Below are 23683 nucleotides of genomic sequence, written 5' to 3' on the forward strand. Positions count from 1 at the left end.
TTGAATTATTTTGAAAATTTTTTTTTACGAAAATCGCTTTAATGGTCATAAAATTGGTGTTCCTCTACTCCGATCGGGCTGTCAATTTTTTTCTACACTTTTAGGTGTATTTTGTGCAAGAAAATGCAATAAAATAGTCTGCCTAAGAAAAATTGAATTATTTTGAAAATTTTTTTTTACGAAAATCGCTTTAATGGTCATAAAAGTGGTGTTCCTCTACTCGGATCGGGCTGTCAATTTTTTTCTACACTTTTAGGTGTATTTTGTGCAAGAAAATGCAATAAAATAGTCTGCCTAAGAAAAATTGAATTATTTTGAAAATTTTTTTTTACGAAAATCGCTTTAATGGTCATAAAAGTGGTGTTCCTCTACTCGGATCGGGCTGTCAATTTTTTTCTACACTTTTAGGTGTATTTTGTGCAAGAAAATGCAATAAAATAGTCTGCCTAAGAAAAATTGAATTATTTTGAAAATTTTTTTTTACGAAAATCGCTTTAATGGTCATAATAATGGTGTTCCTCTACTCCGATCGGGCTGTCAATTTTTTTCTACACTTTTAGGTGTATTTTGTGCAAGAAAATGCAATAAAATAGTCTGCCTAAGAAAAATTGAATTATTTTGAAAATTTTTTTTTTACGAAAATCGCTTTAATGGTCATAAAAATGGTGTTCCTCTACTCGGATCGGGCTGTCAATTTTTTTCTACACTTTTAGGTGTATTTTGTGCAAGAAAATGCAATAAAATAGTCTGCCTAAGAAAAATTGAATTATTTTGAAAATTTTTTTTTACGAAAATCGCTTTAATGGTCATAAAATTGGTGTTCCTCTACTCGGATCGGGCTGTCAATTTTTTTCTACACTTTTAGGTGTATTTTGTGCAAGAAAATGCAATAAAATAGTCTGCCTAAGAAAAATTGAATTATTTTGAAAATTTTTTTTTACGAAAATCGCTTTAATGGTCATAAAAATGGTGTTCCTCTACTCCGATCGGGCTGTCAATTTTTTTCTACACTTTTAGGTGTATTTTGTGCAAGAAAATGCAATAAAATAGTCTGCCTAAGAAAAATTGAATTATTTTGAAAATTTTTTTTTACGAAAATCGCTTTAATGGTCATAAAATTGGTGTTCCTCTACTCGGATCGGGCTGTCAATTTTTTTCTACACTTTTAGGTGTATTTTGTGCAAGAAAATGCAATAAAATAGTCTGCCTAAGAAAAATTGAATTATTTTGAAAAATTTTTTTTACGAAAATCGCTTTAATGGTCATAAAATTGGTGTTCCTCTACTCGGATCGGGCTGTCAATTTTTTTCTACACTTTTAGGTGTATTTTGTGCAAGAAAATGCAATAAAATAGTCTGCCTAAGAAAAATTGAATTATTTTGAAAATTTTTTTTTTACGAAAATCGCTTTAATGGTCATAAAATTGGTGTTCCTCTACTCGGATCGGGCTGTCAATTTTTTTCTACACTTTTAGGTGTATTTTGTGCAAGAAAATGCAATAAAATAGTCTGCCTAAGAAAAATTGAATTATTTTGAAATTTTTTTTTTACGAAAATCGCTTTAATGGTCATAAAATTGGTGTTCCTCTACTCGGATCGGGCTGTCAATTTTTTTCTACACTTTTAGGTGTATTTTGTGCAAGAAAATGCAATAAAATAGTCTGCCTAAGAAAAATTGAATTATTTTGAAAATTTTTTTTTACGAAAATCGCTTTAATGGTCATAAAAGTGGTGTTCCTCTACTCGGATCGGGCTGTCAATTTTTTTCTACACTTTTAGGTGTATTTTGTGCAAGAAAATGCAATAAAATAGTCTGCCTAAGAAAAATTGAATTATTTTGAAAATTTTTTTTTGACGAAAATCGCTTTAATGGTCATAAAAATGGTGTTCCTCTACTCGGATCGGGCTGTCAATTTTTTTCTACACTTTTAGGTGTATTTTGTGCAAGAAAATGCAATAAAATAGTCTGCCTAAGAAAAATTGAATTATTTTGAAAATTTTTTTTTTACGAAAATCGCTTTAATGGTCATAAAATTGGTGTTCCTCTACTCGGATCGGGCTGTCAATTTTTTTCTACACTTTTAGGTGTATTTTGTGCAAGAAAATGCAATAAAATAGTCTGCCTAAGAAAAATTGAATTATTTTGAAAATTTTTTTTTACGAAAATCGCTTTAATGGTCATAAAAATGGTGTTCCTCTACTCGGATCGGGCTGTCAATTTTTTTCTACACTTTTAGGTGTATTTTGTGCAAGAAAATGCAATAAAATAGTCTGCCTAAGAAAAATTGAATTATTTTGAAAATTTTTTTTTACGAAAATCGCTTTAATGGTCATAAAAATGGTGTTCCTCTACTCGGATCGGGCTGTCAATTTTTTTCTACACTTTTAGGTGTATTTTGTGCAAGAAAATGCAATAAAATAGTCTGCCTAAGAAAAATTGAATTATTTTGAAAATTTTTTTTTGACGAAAATCGCTTTAATGGTCATAAAAATGGTGTTCCTCTACTCGGATCGGGCTGTCAATTTTTTTCTACACTTTTAGGTGTATTTTGTGCAAGAAAATGCAATAAAATAGTCTGCCTAAGAAAAATTGAATTATTTTGAAAATTTTTTTTTGACGAAAATCGCTTTAATGGTCATAAAAATGGTGTTCCTCTACTCGGATCGGGCTGTCAATTTTTTTCTACACTTTTAGGTGTATTTTGTGCAAGAAAATGCAATAAAATAGTCTGCCTAAGAAAAATTGAATTATTTTGAAAATTTTTTTTTGACGAAAATCGCTTTAATGGTCATAAAAATGGTGTTCCTCTACTCGGATCGGGCTGTCAATTTTTTTCTACACTTTTAGGTGTATTTTGTGCAAGAAAATGCAATAAAATAGTCTGCCTAAGAAAAATTGAATTATTTTGAAATTTTTTTTTTACGAAAATCGCTTTAATGGTCATAAAAATGGTGTTCCTCTACTCGGATCGGGCTGTCAATTTTTTTCTACACTTTTAGGTGTATTTTGTGCAAGAAAATGCAATAAAATAGTCTGCCTAAGAAAAATTGAATTATTTTGAAAATTTTTTTTTACGAAAATCGCTTTAATGGTCATAAAAATGGTGTTCCTCTACTCGGATCGGGCTGTCAATTTTTTTCTACACTTTTAGGTGTATTTTGTGCAAGAAAATGCAATAAAATAGTCTGCCTAAGAAAAATTGAATTATTTTGAAAATTTTTTTTTACGAAAATCGCTTTAATGGTCATAAAAATGGTGTTCCTCTACTCGGATCGGGCTGTCAATTTTTTTCTACACTTTTAGGTGTATTTTGTGCAAGAAAATGCAATAAAATAGTCTGCCTAAGAAAAATTGAATTATTTTGAAAATTTTTTTTTGACGAAAATCGCTTTAATGGTCATAAAAATGGTGTTCCTCTACTCGGATCGGGCTGTCAATTTTTTTCTACACTTTTAGGTGTATTTTGTGCAAGAAAATGCAATAAAATAGTCTGCCTAAGAAAAATTGAATTATTTTGAAAATTTTTTTTTACGAAAATCGCTTTAATGGTCATAAAAATGGTGTTCCTCTACTCGGATCGGGCTGTCAATTTTTTTCTACACTTTTAGGTGTATTTTGTGCAAGAAAATGCAATAAAATAGTCTGCCTAAGAAAAATTGAATTATTTTGAAAATTTTTTTTTACGAAAATCGCTTTAATGGTCATAAAAATGGTGTTCCTCTACTCGGATCGGGCTGTCAATTTTTTTCTACACTTTTAGGTGTATTTTGTGCAAGAAAATGCAATAAAATAGTCTGCCTAAGAAAAATTGAATTATTTTGAAAATTTTTTTTTGACGAAAATCGCTTTAATGGTCATAAAAATGGTGTTCCTCTACTCGGATCGGGCTGTCAATTTTTTTCTACACTTTTAGGTGTATTTTGTGCAAGAAAATGCAATAAAATAGTCTGCCTAAGAAAAATTGAATTATTTTGAAAATTTTTTTTTGACGAAAATCGCTTTAATGGTCATAAAAATGGTGTTCCTCTACTCGGATCGGGCTGTCAATTTTTTTCTACACTTTTAGGTGTATTTTGTGCAAGAAAATGCAATAAAATAGTCTGCCTAAGAAAAATTGAATTATTTTGAAAATTTTTTTTTACGAAAATCGCTTTAATGGTCATAAAAATGGTGTTCCTCTACTCGGATCGGGCTGTCAATTTTTTTCTACACTTTTAGGTGTATTTTGTGCAAGAAAATGCAATAAAATAGTCTGCCTAAGAAAAATTGAATTATTTTGAAAATTTTTTTTTACGAAAATCGCTTTAATGGTCATAAAAATGGTGTTCCTCTACTCGGATCGGGCTGTCAATTTTTTTCTACACTTTTAGGTGTATTTTGTGCAAGAAAATGCAATAAAATAGTCTGCCTAAGAAAAATTGAATTATTTTGAAAATTTTTTTTTACGAAAATCGCTTTAATGGTCATAAAAATGGTGTTCCTCTACTCGGATCGGGCTGTCAATTTTTTTCTACACTTTTAGGTGTAGTTTGTGCAAGAAAATGCAATAAAATAGTCTGCCTAAGAAAAATTGAATTATTTTGAAAATTTTTTTTTGACGAAAATCGCTTTAATGGTCATAAAAATGGTGTTCCTCTACTCGGATCGGGCTGTCAATTTTTTTCTACACTTTTAGGTGTATTTTGTGCAAGAAAATGCAATAAAATAGTCTGCCTAAGAAAAATTGAATTATTTTGAAAATTTTTTTTTACGAAAATCGCTTTAATGGTCATAAAAATGGTGTTCCTCTACTCGGATCGGGCTGTCAATTTTTTTCTACACTTTTAGGTGTATTTTGTGCAAGAAAATGCAATAAAATAGTCTGCCTAAGAAAAATTGAATTATTTTGAAAATTTTTTTTTTACGAAAATCGCTTTAATGGTCATAAAAATGGTGTTCCTCTACTCGGATCGGGCTGTCAATTTTTTTCTACACTTTTAGGTGTATTTTGTGCAAGAAAATGCAATAAAATAGTCTGCCTAAGAAAAATTGAATTATTTTGAAAATTTTTTTTTACGAAAATCGCTTTAATGGTCATAAAAATGGTGTTCCTCTACTCGGATCGGGCTGTCAATTTTTTTCTACACTTTTAGGTGTATTTTGTGCAAGAAAATGCAATAAAATAGTCTGCCTAAGAAAAATTGAATTATTTTGAAAATTTTTTTTTGACGAAAATCGCTTTAATGGTCATAAAAATGGTGTTCCTCTACTCGGATCGGGCTGTCAATTTTTTTCTACACTTTTAGGTGTATTTTGTGCAAGAAAATGCAATAAAATAGTCTGCCTAAGAAAAATTGAATTATTTTGAAAATTTTTTTTTGACGAAAATCGCTTTAATGGTCATAAAAATGGTGTTCCTCTACTCGGATCGGGCTGTCAATTTTTTTCTACACTTTTAGGTGTATTTTGTGCAAGAAAATGCAATAAAATAGTCTGCCTAAGAAAAATTGAATTATTTTGAAAATTTTTTTTTGACGAAAATCGCTTTAATGGTCATAAAAATGGTGTTCCTCTACTCGGATCGGGCTGTCAATTTTTTTCTACACTTTTAGGTGTATTTTGTGCAAGAAAATGCAATAAAATAGTCTGCCTAAGAAAAATTGAATTATTTTGAAAATTTTTTTTTACGAAAATCGCTTTAATGGTCATAAAAATGGTGTTCCTCTACTCGGATCGGGCTGTCAATTTTTTTCTACACTTTTAGGTGTATTTTGTGCAAGAAAATGCAATAAAATAGTCTGCCTAAGAAAAATTGAATTATTTTGAAAATTTTTTTTTGACGAAAATCGCTTTAATGGTCATAAAAATGGTGTTCCTCTACTCGGATCGGGCTGTCAATTTTTTTCTACACTTTTAGGTGTATTTTGTGCAAGAAAATGCAATAAAATAGTCTGCCTAAGAAAAATTGAATTATTTTGAAAATTTTTTTTTGACGAAAATCGCTTTAATGGTCATAAAAATGGTGTTCCTCTACTCGGATCGGGCTGTCAATTTTTTTCTACACTTTTAGGTGTATTTTGTGCAAGAAAATGCAATAAAATAGTCTGCCTAAGAAAAATTGAATTATTTTGAAAATTTTTTTTTGACGAAAATCGCTTTAATGGTCATAAAAATGGTGTTCCTCTACTCGGATCGGGCTGTCAATTTTTTTCTACACTTTTAGGTGTATTTTGTGCAAGAAAATGCAATAAAATAGTCTGCCTAAGAAAAATTGAATTATTTTGAAAATTTTTTTTTGACGAAAATCGCTTTAATGGTCATAAAAATGGTGTTCCTCTACTCGGATCGGGCTGTCAATTTTTTTCTACACTTTTAGGTGTATTTTGTGCAAGAAAATGCAATAAAATAGTCTGCCTAAGAAAAATTGAATTATTTTGAAAATTTTTTTTTGACGAAAATCGCTTTAATGGTCATAAAAATGGTGTTCCTCTACTCGGATCGGGCTGTCAATTTTTTTCTACACTTTTAGGTGTATTTTGTGCAAGAAAATGCAATAAAATAGTCTGCCTAAGAAAAATTGAATTATTTTGAAAATTTTTTTTTGACGAAAATCGCTTTAATGGTCATAAAAATGGTGTTCCTCTACTCGGATCGGGCTGTCAATTTTTTTCTACACTTTTAGGTGTATTTTGTGCAAGAAAATGCAATAAAATAGTCTGCCTAAGAAAAATTGAATTATTTTGAAAATTTTTTTTTGACGAAAATCGCTTTAATGGTCATAAAAATGGTGTTCCTCTACTCGGATCGGGCTGTCAATTTTTTTCTACACTTTTAGGTGTATTTTGTGCAAGAAAATGCAATAAAATAGTCTGCCTAAGAAAAATTGAATTATTTTGAAAATTTTTTTTTGACGAAAATCGCTTTAATGGTCATAAAAATGGTGTTCCTCTACTCGGATCGGGCTGTCAATTTTTTTCTACACTTTTAGGTGTATTTTGTGCAAGAAAATGCAATAAAATAGTCTGCCTAAGAAAAATTGAATTATTTTGAAAATTTTTTTTTGACGAAAATCGCTTTAATGGTCATAAAAATGGTGTTCCTCTACTCGGATCGGGCTGTCAATTTTTTTCTACACTTTTAGGTGTATTTTGTGCAAGAAAATGCAATAAAATAGTCTGCCTAAGAAAAATTGAATTATTTTGAAAATTTTTTTTTGACGAAAATCGCTTTAATGGTCATAAAAATGGTGTTCCTCTACTCGGATCGGGCTGTCAATTTTTTTCTACACTTTTAGGTGTATTTTGTGCAAGAAAATGCAATAAAATAGTCTGCCTAAGAAAAATTGAATTATTTTGAAAATTTTTTTTTGACGAAAATCGCTTTAATGGTCATAAAAATGGTGTTCCTCTACTCGGATCGGGCTGTCAATTTTTTTCTACACTTTTAGGTGTATTTTGTGCAAGAAAATGCAATAAAATAGTCTGCCTAAGAAAAATTGAATTATTTTGAAAATTTTTTTTTGACGAAAATCGCTTTAATGGTCATAAAAATGGTGTTCCTCTACTCGGATCGGGCTGTCAATTTTTTTCTACACTTTTAGGTGTATTTTGTGCAAGAAAATGCAATAAAATAGTCTGCCTAAGAAAAATTGAATTATTTTGAAAATTTTTTTTTGACGAAAATCGCTTTAATGGTCATAAAAATGGTGTTCCTCTACTCGGATCGGGCTGTCAATTTTTTTCTACACTTTTAGGTGTATTTTGTGCAAGAAAATGCAATAAAATAGTCTGCCTAAGAAAAATTGAATTATTTTGAAAATTTTTTTTTGACGAAAATCGCTTTAATGGTCATAAAAATGGTGTTCCTCTACTCGGATCGGGCTGTCAATTTTTTTCTACACTTTTAGGTGTATTTTGTGCAAGAAAATGCAATAAAATAGTCTGCCTAAGAAAAATTGAATTATTTTGAAAATTTTTTTTTGACGAAAATCGCTTTAATGGTCATAAAAATGGTGTTCCTCTACTCGGATCGGGCTGTCAATTTTTTTCTACACTTTTAGGTGTATTTTGTGCAAGAAAATGCAATAAAATAGTCTGCCTAAGAAAAATTGAATTATTTTGAAAATTTTTTTTTGACGAAAATCGCTTTAATGGTCATAAAAATGGTGTTCCTCTACTCGGATCGGGCTGTCAATTTTTTTCTACACTTTTAGGTGTATTTTGTGCAAGAAAATGCAATAAAATAGTCTGCCTAAGAAAAATTGAATTATTTTGAAAATTTTTTTTTGACGAAAATCGCTTTAATGGTCATAAAAATGGTGTTCCTCTACTCGGATCGGGCTGTCAATTTTTTTCTACACTTTTAGGTGTATTTTGTGCAAGAAAATGCAATAAAATAGTCTGCCTAAGAAAAATTGAATTATTTTGAAAATTTTTTTTTGACGAAAATCGCTTTAATGGTCATAAAAATGGTGTTCCTCTACTCGGATCGGGCTGTCAATTTTTTTCTACACTTTTAGGTGTATTTTGTGCAAGAAAATGCAATAAAATAGTCTGCCTAAGAAAAATTGAATTATTTTGAAAATTTTTTTTTGACGAAAATCGCTTTAATGGTCATAAAAATGGTGTTCCTCTACTCGGATCGGGCTGTCAATTTTTTTCTACACTTTTAGGTGTATTTTGTGCAAGAAAATGCAATAAAATAGTCTGCCTAAGAAAAATTGAATTATTTTGAAAATTTTTTTTTGACGAAAATCGCTTTAATGGTCATAAAAATGGTGTTCCTCTACTCGGATCGGGCTGTCAATTTTTTTCTACACTTTTAGGTGTATTTTGTGCAAGAAAATGCAATAAAATAGTCTGCCTAAGAAAAATTGAATTATTTTGAAAATTTTTTTTTGACGAAAATCGCTTTAATGGTCATAAAAATGGTGTTCCTCTACTCGGATCGGGCTGTCAATTTTTTTCTACACTTTTAGGTGTATTTTGTGCAAGAAAATGCAATAAAATAGTCTGCCTAAGAAAAATTGAATTATTTTGAAAATTTTTTTTTGACGAAAATCGCTTTAATGGTCATAAAAATGGTGTTCCTCTACTCGGATCGGGCTGTCAATTTTTTTCTACACTTTTAGGTGTATTTTGTGCAAGAAAATGCAATAAAATAGTCTGCCTAAGAAAAATTGAATTATTTTGAAAATTTTTTTTTGACGAAAATCGCTTTAATGGTCATAAAAATGGTGTTCCTCTACTCGGATCGGGCTGTCAATTTTTTTCTACACTTTTAGGTGTATTTTGTGCAAGAAAATGCAATAAAATAGTCTGCCTAAGAAAAATTGAATTATTTTGAAAATTTTTTTTTGACGAAAATCGCTTTAATGGTCATAAAAATGGTGTTCCTCTACTCGGATCGGGCTGTCAATTTTTTTCTACACTTTTAGGTGTATTTTGTGCAAGAAAATGCAATAAAATAGTCTGCCTAAGAAAAATTGAATTATTTTGAAAATTTTTTTTTGACGAAAATCGCTTTAATGGTCATAAAAATGGTGTTCCTCTACTCGGATCGGGCTGTCAATTTTTTTCTACACTTTTAGGTGTATTTTGTGCAAGAAAATGCAATAAAATAGTCTGCCTAAGAAAAATTGAATTATTTTGAAAATTTTTTTTTGACGAAAATCGCTTTAATGGTCATAAAAATGGTGTTCCTCTACTCGGATCGGGCTGTCAATTTTTTTCTACACTTTTAGGTGTATTTTGTGCAAGAAAATGCAATAAAATAGTCTGCCTAAGAAAAATTGAATTATTTTGAAAATTTTTTTTTGACGAAAATCGCTTTAATGGTCATAAAAATGGTGTTCCTCTACTCGGATCGGGCTGTCAATTTTTTTCTACACTTTTAGGTGTATTTTGTGCAAGAAAATGCAATAAAATAGTCTGCCTAAGAAAAATTGAATTATTTTGAAAATTTTTTTTTGACGAAAATCGCTTTAATGGTCATAAAAATGGTGTTCCTCTACTCGGATCGGGCTGTCAATTTTTTTCTACACTTTTAGGTGTATTTTGTGCAAGAAAATGCAATAAAATAGTCTGCCTAAGAAAAATTGAATTATTTTGAAAATTTTTTTTTGACGAAAATCGCTTTAATGGTCATAAAAATGGTGTTCCTCTACTCGGATCGGGCTGTCAATTTTTTTCTACACTTTTAGGTGTATTTTGTGCAAGAAAATGCAATAAAATAGTCTGCCTAAGAAAAATTGAATTATTTTGAAAATTTTTTTTTGACGAAAATCGCTTTAATGGTCATAAAAATGGTGTTCCTCTACTCGGATCGGGCTGTCAATTTTTTTCTACACTTTTAGGTGTATTTTGTGCAAGAAAATGCAATAAAATAGTCTGCCTAAGAAAAATTGAATTATTTTGAAAATTTTTTTTTGACGAAAATCGCTTTAATGGTCATAAAAATGGTGTTCCTCTACTCGGATCGGGCTGTCAATTTTTTTCTACACTTTTAGGTGTATTTTGTGCAAGAAAATGCAATAAAATAGTCTGCCTAAGAAAAATTGAATTATTTTGAAAATTTTTTTTTGACGAAAATCGCTTTAATGGTCATAAAAATGGTGTTCCTCTACTCGGATCGGGCTGTCAATTTTTTTCTACACTTTTAGGTGTATTTTGTGCAAGAAAATGCAATAAAATAGTCTGCCTAAGAAAAATTGAATTATTTTGAAAATTTTTTTTTGACGAAAATCGCTTTAATGGTCATAAAAATGGTGTTCCTCTACTCGGATCGGGCTGTCAATTTTTTTCTACACTTTTAGGTGTATTTTGTGCAAGAAAATGCAATAAAATAGTCTGCCTAAGAAAAATTGAATTATTTTGAAAATTTTTTTTTGACGAAAATCGCTTTAATGGTCATAAAAATGGTGTTCCTCTACTCGGATCGGGCTGTCAATTTTTTTCTACACTTTTAGGTGTATTTTGTGCAAGAAAATGCAATAAAATAGTCTGCCTAAGAAAAATTGAATTATTTTGAAAATTTTTTTTTGACGAAAATCGCTTTAATGGTCATAAAAATGGTGTTCCTCTACTCGGATCGGGCTGTCAATTTTTTTCTACACTTTTAGGTGTATTTTGTGCAAGAAAATGCAATAAAATAGTCTGCCTAAGAAAAATTGAATTATTTTGAAAATTTTTTTTTGACGAAAATCGCTTTAATGGTCATAAAAATGGTGTTCCTCTACTCGGATCGGGCTGTCAATTTTTTTCTACACTTTTAGGTGTATTTTGTGCAAGAAAATGCAATAAAATAGTCTGCCTAAGAAAAATTGAATTATTTTGAAAATTTTTTTTTGACGAAAATCGCTTTAATGGTCATAAAAATGGTGTTCCTCTACTCGGATCGGGCTGTCAATTTTTTTCTACACTTTTAGGTGTATTTTGTGCAAGAAAATGCAATAAAATAGTCTGCCTAAGAAAAATTGAATTATTTTGAAAATTTTTTTTTGACGAAAATCGCTTTAATGGTCATAAAAATGGTGTTCCTCTACTCGGATCGGGCTGTCAATTTTTTTCTACACTTTTAGGTGTATTTTGTGCAAGAAAATGCAATAAAATAGTCTGCCTAAGAAAAATTGAATTATTTTGAAAATTTTTTTTTGACGAAAATCGCTTTAATGGTCATAAAAATGGTGTTCCTCTACTCGGATCGGGCTGTCAATTTTTTTCTACACTTTTAGGTGTATTTTGTGCAAGAAAATGCAATAAAATAGTCTGCCTAAGAAAAATTGAATTATTTTGAAAATTTTTTTTTGACGAAAATCGCTTTAATGGTCATAAAAATGGTGTTCCTCTACTCGGATCGGGCTGTCAATTTTTTTCTACACTTTTAGGTGTATTTTGTGCAAGAAAATGCAATAAAATAGTCTGCCTAAGAAAAATTGAATTATTTTGAAAATTTTTTTTTGACGAAAATCGCTTTAATGGTCATAAAAATGGTGTTCCTCTACTCGGATCGGGCTGTCAATTTTTTTCTACACTTTTAGGTGTATTTTGTGCAAGAAAATGCAATAAAATAGTCTGCCTAAGAAAAATTGAATTATTTTGAAAATTTTTTTTTGACGAAAATCGCTTTAATGGTCATAAAAATGGTGTTCCTCTACTCGGATCGGGCTGTCAATTTTTTTCTACACTTTTAGGTGTATTTTGTGCAAGAAAATGCAATAAAATAGTCTGCCTAAGAAAAATTGAATTATTTTGAAAATTTTTTTTTGACGAAAATCGCTTTAATGGTCATAAAAATGGTGTTCCTCTACTCGGATCGGGCTGTCAATTTTTTTCTACACTTTTAGGTGTATTTTGTGCAAGAAAATGCAATAAAATAGTCTGCCTAAGAAAAATTGAATTATTTTGAAAATTTTTTTTTGACGAAAATCGCTTTAATGGTCATAAAAATGGTGTTCCTCTACTCGGATCGGGCTGTCAATTTTTTTCTACACTTTTAGGTGTATTTTGTGCAAGAAAATGCAATAAAATAGTCTGCCTAAGAAAAATTGAATTATTTTGAAAATTTTTTTTTGACGAAAATCGCTTTAATGGTCATAAAAATGGTGTTCCTCTACTCGGATCGGGCTGTCAATTTTTTTCTACACTTTTAGGTGTATTTTGTGCAAGAAAATGCAATAAAATAGTCTGCCTAAGAAAAATTGAATTATTTTGAAAATTTTTTTTTGACGAAAATCGCTTTAATGGTCATAAAAATGGTGTTCCTCTACTCGGATCGGGCTGTCAATTTTTTTCTACACTTTTAGGTGTATTTTGTGCAAGAAATTGCAAAAAATAGTCTGCCTAAGATGAATTCATTTTTTTTGTCGATTTTTCTATGTCGGAAAGTGACATGTTTATATTATTATTATATTATTTTTGTATGTTTATTTCAATGTTAATGCTTTCTCCACGAGGAAGCAAATTTTTTTGCTGATCGTAAAGAGGAAGCAAAATGTTCATGTAATGAACATCTGAATTTACAACTTGTTTACAAATTCAATAAATTTTACCAAAATTATTATATTGAAAAAATTTAGTAGAAAAAAAAATTATTAAAAAAAAATGCGAAGGGTGATTTTTTTTCGCTTCTATACGCATTTTGTCTTTTAAAGTGCAACTTCCGCGACGCGTTATTTGTATTACGAAGAGGTTGTCAGAGTAGAAAAAGCTTCTACAGTGATTAACAAAAACGGCTTTTTGCTAGGAGACCTTCAAACTTTTTAGTCAGAGTGACACCCCTTCTCCTTCATGGTATACTGCAACGCGAAACTATGTGAATCCATTAATCATGGCGTTGTGCTCTCATACCATAGAAATTTATATGTATATATATATATGAAAAGTTCGTCACCCGTAACCAAGGATTCGTTGTCGTTAGCCATCCGGGATGAAAATCTTTCCCACGAATCTGCCAACCCATTCCCAACACGTTTAGTATATATATATATAATCCCTCCACTTTTCTCGCACGCCTTCGTTTTACAAAATATATATGTATATCTATCTATATTGCCCCCAGGGAAGCAAAGAGCGAGGAAACGTAATTTGAAATGTAAAATGAGACATTTTAACGCTTGGGAGTAATGAAGATTTCGAAAAGCCAGAATTGAAATTGGCGAGATTAAAAATAGAATATATATTCAACATTCGATTTTCAAGATTTCTTCACACCGCGTAATTATTTCACTTCATTTGACATTTCATTTTGCAATTTAATTTTTTTTCCACCTAGATTATTATTTTTAATACTAATTAATATCGATTTAATTTAATTTAATTTAATCAAAGTGAGAAAAAATGATGCATTTCCTTTGTATTTGAAAAAATAAAATTTTTTACTTATTTTTCAGAGAGACATGAAATTGTCATTACAATCGAGATAAAATTTTGCTTTTCTCGAATTTTTCTTTTTTTTTTTTACTTTTTTTTATTCAGATGGGGGAAAAGATTTCATTGCCGTGAGGGAGAATGCAAAGTGGCGTTTCTCAGATTTGCCAGAGGGCACTCAAAACACCTCCGTAGCGATCTTCATATCTCTTTATATATACCTATATACTAATGAACGTATCCAGCTGTAGGTACTTTTACCTTAAATCATTTTTCACAATTTCAAATTGACTTTCTCAAAATCTTATATAGAAAATATTTTTAAGAAAAATATTTTTTTTATTTAAATTTAATAGGAAATTTCAATTTTTTTTATTGTGCAAAAATAATTTTCACTAATTAATTTATTAAAAATATAATATCAAGTTTTTCATATTAAAATAGAAAAAAATTTTTATTTATAAAAAATTTATCAAAACAATAGAAAATGAAGAGGAAAAAAAATGTAATTATCTCAAATTGGTTGTTAGAAAAAAAAATGATATATATATATATTTTTTTTTTATAAAGGAAAGCAAGGAATTTATTGAAGCACGATAAAATATCCGATGTTGATGAAAGTTGTGTTGAATAACCCGACAGTTCAAGTATTTTATGCTTCGGAAAGTTTTGCGGGCTTTAATTACCTTTTTCATTACAATCAGTTTCATTAACTCTACGCAGTTGAAAACAAAAATTGAGAAAAAAAGTAGAAAAATAAAATATTAATGTAAATATAAATGCAATCGTGAAAAATGCTATTGTTATGTGTATATGATCCTTGCAAAGAAAAAAAAAATATATATATATATATATATACATGTCGACATTAATATTAAACAAGTGGCTTAATCGCAATTCGTCAAAGCAGTGAGCGTTAAAAAAAATATATATAAAATTTGCATTAACGATCCTTTTCGCATATTCATGAGTTTCCGTCGAGATACTTGTGTTGTCCTTTTGTATTTTAATATTTTGCGAAGTATATACATATTTATGCTACAGCATGCTTTCCAAGCAGAAATCTTATTTATCCTTATATTTTCGCGAATTGTTTGCAAAATCTGAATAACAAACAGAGAAATCTTTTTTCGCCAAAAATTTAAGTATTTTGGAAAAAAAATTTGAATTATTTAAATCTAATTCTCAATTGTAATATTATTAATTATATCTAATATTATTTTTTCGAATTTTATTTTATAATTTCAATTTATGATAAAAAGAAAGTAAAAATTCTATTGCTAAAAAATATTTTCTCATTCAATTTCAATTTTTTTTCTCTCCCTATATATATATATATATATATATATATATATATATATATATATATATATATATATATATATACTGTTAAGCAAATCGTAAAAAGAAACGATCATATGCGAGATTTTCGATTCTGTACTTCGCTCGCAGTGAATCACTGAATGAAATAGAGATATATTCTGACTCGAAAAACACTTTGACGAGTTTATATTTCTTTGATATATGAAAAAAAAACATTCCACACGCGAGAAAATATATACAGTGTATAACTTCTGTTGATGATAAAAATGATACAAAAAATAAAAAAGTACGATAAAAAAGAAAGTTTATAAAAAAAAATTTTTGGAAAAAAATTATCAACTAAATACCTCTTTTCTGATTTGAAAATTAAGAAAAAAGAAAGATAATCTTATTGGAAAATTAATGTTTCTTTTTTTTGAAGGAAATATGGTTAAAAAATTTTAATTGCAAAAAATACAGCAACTGGGCTCATATGGCGCGTGAAAAACAAGCGTTTGAAAAAAAGCAGATAAAAATTATGAAAACGTGAAACAAAAGATAGCCGAGAGCGTCGATTTAAATCGCGCGAGTCTTTCAGACAAAGTAATGAGAAGGAAGAATCGTTTTCTCGGAATTGAGGGAGGGGTTTTTTTTCGCGATAGACAGAGAGAGAAAACAAAAAAAAAAAATTCCGAACCTCTCGTTAGCACGTGTAACATTCTTTTGCATGCATCCGGCAAGTTTTCAAAGCGAAATCCAAAGGTTTACGATTACTTTTATAGTTTGATATATTATATCACAGGAAACACACACATATATAGAAAAAAAAACTATTTATAAAAGTATACACACCGTGCTATTTTTCAAGTTCCTTCCATAAATTTCATAGACATACACACAGACACATTTATATATTTATACCCGGGACACATATGTTGTAGCATGTACATAAATGAGAACACGTAAATATCTTGGTTTGTATTTGAAAGAAAGTGCAACATATAAAAAAGAAAAATGATAAAAAGAGAGAGAGAGAGATAGAAAATATTGAAAAAATGAGATTGAGGAAAAGGGTGATAATTTAGTTTTGGTTACAGGCTCAGGGAATGAAGTCACTTGGCTGTCGGGCGACTACGAGGCTATAAACGGGTTTGTATCCTCGATGAAGAGCAAATTAGTTTACCGCCAAACATCCTATATGACGAAGGTGACTAGTTCAGGTGACACACATAAGTTGAGGACTCAATTACGTTTCTCTTACGGTTATTAAAAGAAGTTTAATCTCAATTTTTTATTATCTAATATTTTATGTTTATAATCTATAATTTATTTATTTTTTTTAAATTCCTTTTTGAATTTATTTATATATTTTCTATAAATGTTGGCAATATGATTCATTTTATTGATTCATCGTTAAAGTACTAAATTTTATTGTTTGCTTTATAACTGTTAGTAAGATTGTCTGACTGAAGCCGATTTTTACTACTTATTTCTTAAATTAAATTAAATTAAATTAAATTCTCTACTAATATTAAAATCACAGACAATTTGTACCATGTAAAGCTACTTATACTTGAAATTAGTAATAATTTGTCTTTCTAAAACTGGTTATTGCTACTGTCGCAGAAAGGAAAAATATTTAGTCTGATTGTAATTGACTTGTACTACTTCTAATATAATTACTATTTTGTGTCTGATTAAAAGCAACTTCTACTACTGCTATTAAAATCATCATAATTGTGTCTGACTGAATCTAACTTTTACTACTATTTTTAAAATAGCAAACAGTGGGTCTGACTAAAAAATACTTCTACTACTGCTATTAAAATCAGAACAATTCTGTCTGACTAAAACATACTTTTACTACTAATACAAAAAATAAATTCATTTTAAACGTTTTCTCTGACTGAAACATACTTTTACAATTCTTATCGAAGTAAGAAACAACATGTCTGACTAAAAACAACTTTTACTACTGCTACTGAAATCACAACAATTCTGTCTGACTAAAACATACTACTGCTACTAAAATCACCATAATTGTGTCTGACTGAAACTAACTTTTATTACTATTTTTAAAATAGTAGACAGTAGGTCTGACTAAAACATACTTGTACTACTAATACAAAAAATAAATTCATTTTAAACGTTTTCTCTGACTGAAACATACTTTTACAATTTCTATCGAAGTAAGAAGCAACATGTCTGACTACATACAACTTTTACTACTGCTACTAAAATCACAACAATTATGTCTGACTAAAACATACTATTACTACTATTTTAAAAACAGTAGACAGTACGTCTGACTAAAAACAACTTATACTACTGTTACTAAAATACAGTAATTTTGTCTGACTGAAACTAATTTTTACTACTGAAATACAAATTAAATAAATTTTACCACCCAAAATTACATAATTTTTTTATTTGATGAAAGATAACTTCTATTATTAATATACCAAAACAATGAAAATGCCCATGAAAATGCAATTATTTATTGTGTGTAGATTAAAAAAAATTTTATCTATAGTGTATATGGAAAAAAACGCGAAGTAGACTATTAAGTTTACATACGTCTTTTATTGGCAGGAAAAAAGAAATTAAACCCAATTACTTTTTTTAAAAAAAGTACAAGTATAAAATATTTAATTGATTTTTAAAAATTTGATGTTTAATAACAAAAAAAAAAAAATTGGAATACAATAAAATATGAAATTCATCATTTCGGATAATAAAATTTATTTTATTAACTTGTATTAATTTTTATTAATCTTTCTTTTATTAATCAGTGGAATTATATTATTTATTTGATATTTGACTATAGGTCATTACGTATTTTAATGATTTGTTTCGAGTATAGATATATATATATATATATATATATATATATATATATATATATATATATATATATATATATATATATTTATAATCCCGTGATCAGAGGATCAGAGCTTCCACTCAACTGGTATTAAATACAAATAGATTAATCTATTTAATCCCTCTCTCTCTCTTATACTCTACGAATAGAAGCAGTTCATCACTGATTCATTTTATGTGTGTGTGTGTGTGTTTCATTCATTCACGGTCGAATGTTCTATATATTTTTTGGTCTCTTTTTTTCTTTTTTTCTTTATTTCTTCCGCCAGTTTCTTTGTTGAATGGCAGCCTCCGAAATTGTGCGGAGCTATTGGCGAACCTCGCTTAATGGAGCGCTATAATGAAATGGCGGTCTAGAGAGTGGATATAGCGGCATCAAGGGGTTTTGGGAGAGTGTGGTATAAACCCTCTGAATGGAAGTGCAAGAGCGAATGGATTTCTCCAAAAACAAACGCGTGTCAGTTTACATCAACAGTACTCAAAATTATTATTCAACCGCAGATATAGTAAATAGAGATTTTTTATTATTATTACATTTTTAACGAAAACAATTTTTCTTATCAATTCTAAATCATGAACTAGTCAATTTTATTATTATTATTATATTATATATATTATATAATATTATATTTTATATATATATATGGGAAAATTTATTAACTCTAAACGCGCGAGAGGGCAAAGAAGATGTTCTGGTATTTCAACAGTAATTACTTTTGTGGCCACTAATATACGAGTAAAGTGTTTTAATTGATATTAAGTATCAAAGTCGTAGAAGCTATGAGAGTTGCAACTCTGGCACGCATGTCGCTACTAATAAGGTTATAATAGCATACTCGGAGAGATACGATCGGATACTCGAGTTCCTAGTTTAGCTATTAGTCTACTGTCGCACAGGTGCATTGTATTGCTGTCTGTATACATTCTATATATATATCTATATAGAGAAGTGTACAGAAGGTGACATTATCGGTTTTCGAAGTACGGTACCATGCATGTAAAATAATTTTAATTTCCAATATGTCATATAGATTTTAATATAATCCCATACCCCTTTGTACAAGATTTCAAAGCATTTTTTTTTTTTTTTTTTCATTAATAAAATGAAATGAATTTCAATCTTTTTATTTTAATCCTATTGTTTAATTCCACAGTTATTGTTAATTAAAATTATATGCAATTATTGTTAATTAATTTATACAAAAATATTGCTACAATAGAATAATAATAATGAGAATCCATTATGATGATTATAATTACTTTATTTATTATATGGATAGAAATTATTGTTCGATAATACAGGTAATAATTAGCTTCAATAGCCAATATCTTTTGGTGTGGCAGTAATATTTTTTTTTTTCATATTTTGATTTTTTTCAAGAACCGCGACAAAAATAGCAATTTTTATACGGTGAAATATTCTCTATAATCGTAAACTTTTTCCAATCGTTAAAAGTATAGTTAAAAACCAATTTTAAGTTTTGATATTATTAATATTCATTAATGCAATATTTTAACTATAGAACTATAGAAATTTTTTTTACAAGAATTTCTATATTTCTCTATAAAAATAGTAAATAGAAAAAAAATACAAATGCTTTGAGATTATAATTCCCGAATTTTCGTGACAGTAAAAAAAAAAAAATTTCAACCGTTTCTTGATGTTCTATATACTAGGTACAAAAGACAAGCACTAGCAAGAGAGCAATATCGATAAGTTTTGACGCTCGCGAGCTTTCAGTTCTATATTGCTTTTGTCTTGATTTTCCTGAAAGTGACTTCGCTTTCTCTTTGTGTATGTGTGTGTATGCAGAACACTAGGGGCTCTTTCTGTGAATTTCCAAAGGGGGGGGGGGGGTTAAAATGTTGGTGACTGGTTTGACATTGACTTGCGGGGGAAGTTTCAGAACAGGCATTTATGCAGGCCGCGTTTCTGCAAATGCCATGCCGCGCTCACCTTTTGCAAAACAGAGAGGAGAGAGAGAGAGAGGCCAAAAAAAAGAGAAAACAGAGAACGAATAGTCAAGAGAGAGGCCAACGAATAAAATAAAAATATGACATTAACGCACACTGCTGCTGCTGTCAGCTTTTAGCATTATTCGGCCTCTATATAGCGCTTTTTCGTCCCACTTTCTCTCCCGCGACCAGCACTTTACAGCCCTTTCCGCGCGCACGTCGACCTCGACGTGTGGTCTCGGATTGTGCAAATGTGCGAACCCATGTTTATGTTAGTCACTTGTATGTGTGACCCTTCTATATTCAAACATGTGTGTGTGTGTGTGTGACGTACAATATATCTATATAGATATACGAGAGAGGTGACTATATATATACACATCTATGTATAAGCCCTGGACGAAGAGACTGACAGACGGACGGCTTTTTCCTCTTTTCTACTTTATTTGCTTTAGGGTCGCGGGGGACGACATTTTTCACAAGGAGTGAGAGAGAGAGAGAGAGAGAGAGAGAGAGAGAGAGAGAGAAAGAATGTGTGTATATGTGCTTTCAACTGTTATTTCAGCAAAAATTCACCGACCGGCTTACTATTGTCCCTTGCTTTCAACTCATGTTGCAAAGATTTTTCTCGCCCGGCTCTTCTATACTCAACAATCTTTCTGTATATCAAGCTTTTTTCACATATATTATATCGAGTTATATACGTTTGTGACTTTTGAATCTTTTCATTTTTCCCCTATATCCTTCATTTGAGAGATTATACTTTAAAAAAAAAAGAAACTGATTAATATTTAAATAAAAAATTAAAACAAAATTTCTATTCATAATTTTTTCATTTGATTTGCGTATATGTAGACCAGATTTTTTGATTTTTTTTGTTAAGCGTTTGATAGAAAATACAGTAATAGAAAACAGTAGTACAAGTAAACGTTAAGTCAGACATAATGACGAAATTAGAAAAATCAGTGAAAAGGTAAATATTTAGTCAGACTTTCACGTTTTTAATTTTAAGAGTAGTACAAGTCAATATTTTTGCATTTTTATAATTTTATAAGTAGTACAAGTCAATGTTTTTGCATTTTTATAATATTATAAGTAGAATAAATCGGTTTTAGTCAGACATAAAAAAATAAATTCGAAAATCAGTAGTATAAGTGAATATTAAGTCAGACTTTCTAATCATTGTAATTCTGTTAGTAGTAGGAGTCAATATTTAGTCAGATTTTCTACCTTTTTATAAATTTATCATTAAAATTAATCGGTTTTAGTTAAACGTGAAGTCGTGTAATATAGAAAACAGTAGTTCAAGTAAATTGTTTAGTCAGACAGGTTAATTTTTTTTTACAATTTCATAAGTAGTATAAATTATTTTTTAGTCCGACATAATGACTAAATTGGAAAATAAGTAGTATAAGTAAATATTTAGTCAGACATTCTAATCTGTGAAATTCTGTCAGTAGTACGAGTCAATGTTTAGTTAAATTTTTTACATGTTTATAATTTTATCAGTAGTGTAAATTGGTTTTATTCAATCATAATAACAAAATAAAAAATTAGTAGCATAATTAATTTTTAGTCAGACAAACGTTTCTAATGTTTATCAGTAGTACAAGTCAATATTTATTCATAATTTCTAATTTTTAACAGTAGTACAAGTAAATATTTAATCAGACTTGCTGAATTTTTTCCAATTTCCTAAATAGTACAAGTCAATTTTAGTCAGACATAATGAATAAAAAAAACGAAAGTAAAAATATAATTCTAAAATTAATAAATTCTTTAGCCGCACATATAATTACAAACTGATTTTTTTTTTAATTATATAATATTGAAACACAAAATAGAAATTCCAATTTACCATGTTTACTTTTAATTAAATATCTTTTCTAAAATTACAAGCTGTTTCCATTACAATGCAATCAGAGCCACTTTAGCATCTGTCGAGGTGTAAGGTCTGCGCAATGTTTGTACGCGTTTTGCTTTCCTATATATGAGACGTTATCAAGGAATGTAATTAACAAGCTCTGACATTAAGCTTCACTCTGTGCGATGAGTCACGTAATCCGTGAGCTTAATATACGAAGATATCTATACATTCAAACTCAACCGTCAGACATCCATCGTCCTTATACGACATCAACTAATATATATGGTACCACAGACCCATCAGTATGCAATTCATGAGAATATTTATGATGCGTTATCAAAAAAAATAAATTACAAAAAATGAAAGTTATCAGAAAATTATTTAATGTCTACTTCTAATTCTAAATATAGTTACAGTAAAAACGAGTTTTACCAGTATATGACAATTTGACCCGTATTAAAAAATCAAACGAGTTGTGAGCGAAAAAAATTATTTTATCAAAAAAAAAAAAAATAAAAGTCCCGAGAATAGAGGAAAAACTTGACGATGTGGAAAAGCGGCTTATCACAATTTACATTCCGCTCCATTTCATTCTGCTAGTTAGCAATCACCAGAAAAGGCATTGCGCATATCTACAAGAAAAATTTATAGTGTCTTTGGAATAATATATTTATCTTCTCTCCATCGCTATATACATAGACATACTTTTCTTTAATATATTGAACATTATTTTTCTCATTTTTCTTAATTCTGTTCCTCTTTTACATATATATATATATATATATATATATATATATATATATATATATATATATATATATATATATATATAAAAGCTATTTCTTAAGATCGTTGCCAAAAGTTTAATGTAAGCAAAGACTCTATATTATCGAAAAGAATTTCGAATGTTGATTAAAAAAAATTTTTTATAATGAAAAATTTTGACAAGTCTTTGAAGGAAAATTTGAATTTTTTTTCTTTGTTTTCCAAAATTGAACACGGGGGGAAAATTATGCATATAATTTTTTAAAAAGTATAAATATGCATAGTAAAAAGTAATGTATAATTATTTCGCTTAGGTTAAAGGAAATATTAAGTCAGGCTTATGCTAAATTTTTATTATTTTATCAGTAGTATAAATATTAAATCAGACTTTTCAATTTTTTTTTCGTAATTTTATTTCAATTTTTCTTAACAGCAATTTTACTAGTGAATTAAAATAGTTTTAGTCAGACATAATTAATAAATTAGAAAATCAATTGAAAAAACTTTTTTCAGTAGTACAAGTTAATATTTAGTCAGACTATCTACCCTTTATGATTTTGTCAGTAGTACAAGTCAATATTTAGTCAGACTTTCAACATTTTTTTAAATCTTATCAGTTGTACAAATTGAGTTTCAGTCAGATTCAATTTAAATTCATATTTCTAAAAAAAATTCTCATATTTGAAAAGAAATCCCAATTAATATTTTCTTCACATGAAAAAATACACTATTTTTTTTTGTCTTTTTTTTTAGTTCAAAAAATACGATACACACACTATTTTTTTCATTGAACAATATAAATTTTTTTCGCGCATAGAAAAATACATGAAAAATGTACATTCTTTTCTTTAATATATTGAACATTATTTTTCTCATTTTTCTTAATTCTGTTCCTCTTTTACATATATATATATATATATATATATATATATATATATATATATATATATATATATATATATACAAAAGCTATTTCTTAAGATCGTTGCCAAAAGTTTAATGTAAGCAAAGACTCTATATTATCGAAAAGAATTTCGAATGTTGATTAAAAAAAATTTTTTATAAT

The sequence above is a fragment of the Leptopilina boulardi genome, unplaced genomic scaffold (genome assembly GCF_019393585.1).
Source record: "Leptopilina boulardi isolate dan_hultmark-lab unplaced genomic scaffold, ZJU_Lbou_2.1 LbouV2_126, whole genome shotgun sequence".
NCBI classification, from domain to species: domain Eukaryota; kingdom Metazoa; phylum Arthropoda; class Insecta; order Hymenoptera; family Figitidae; genus Leptopilina; species Leptopilina boulardi.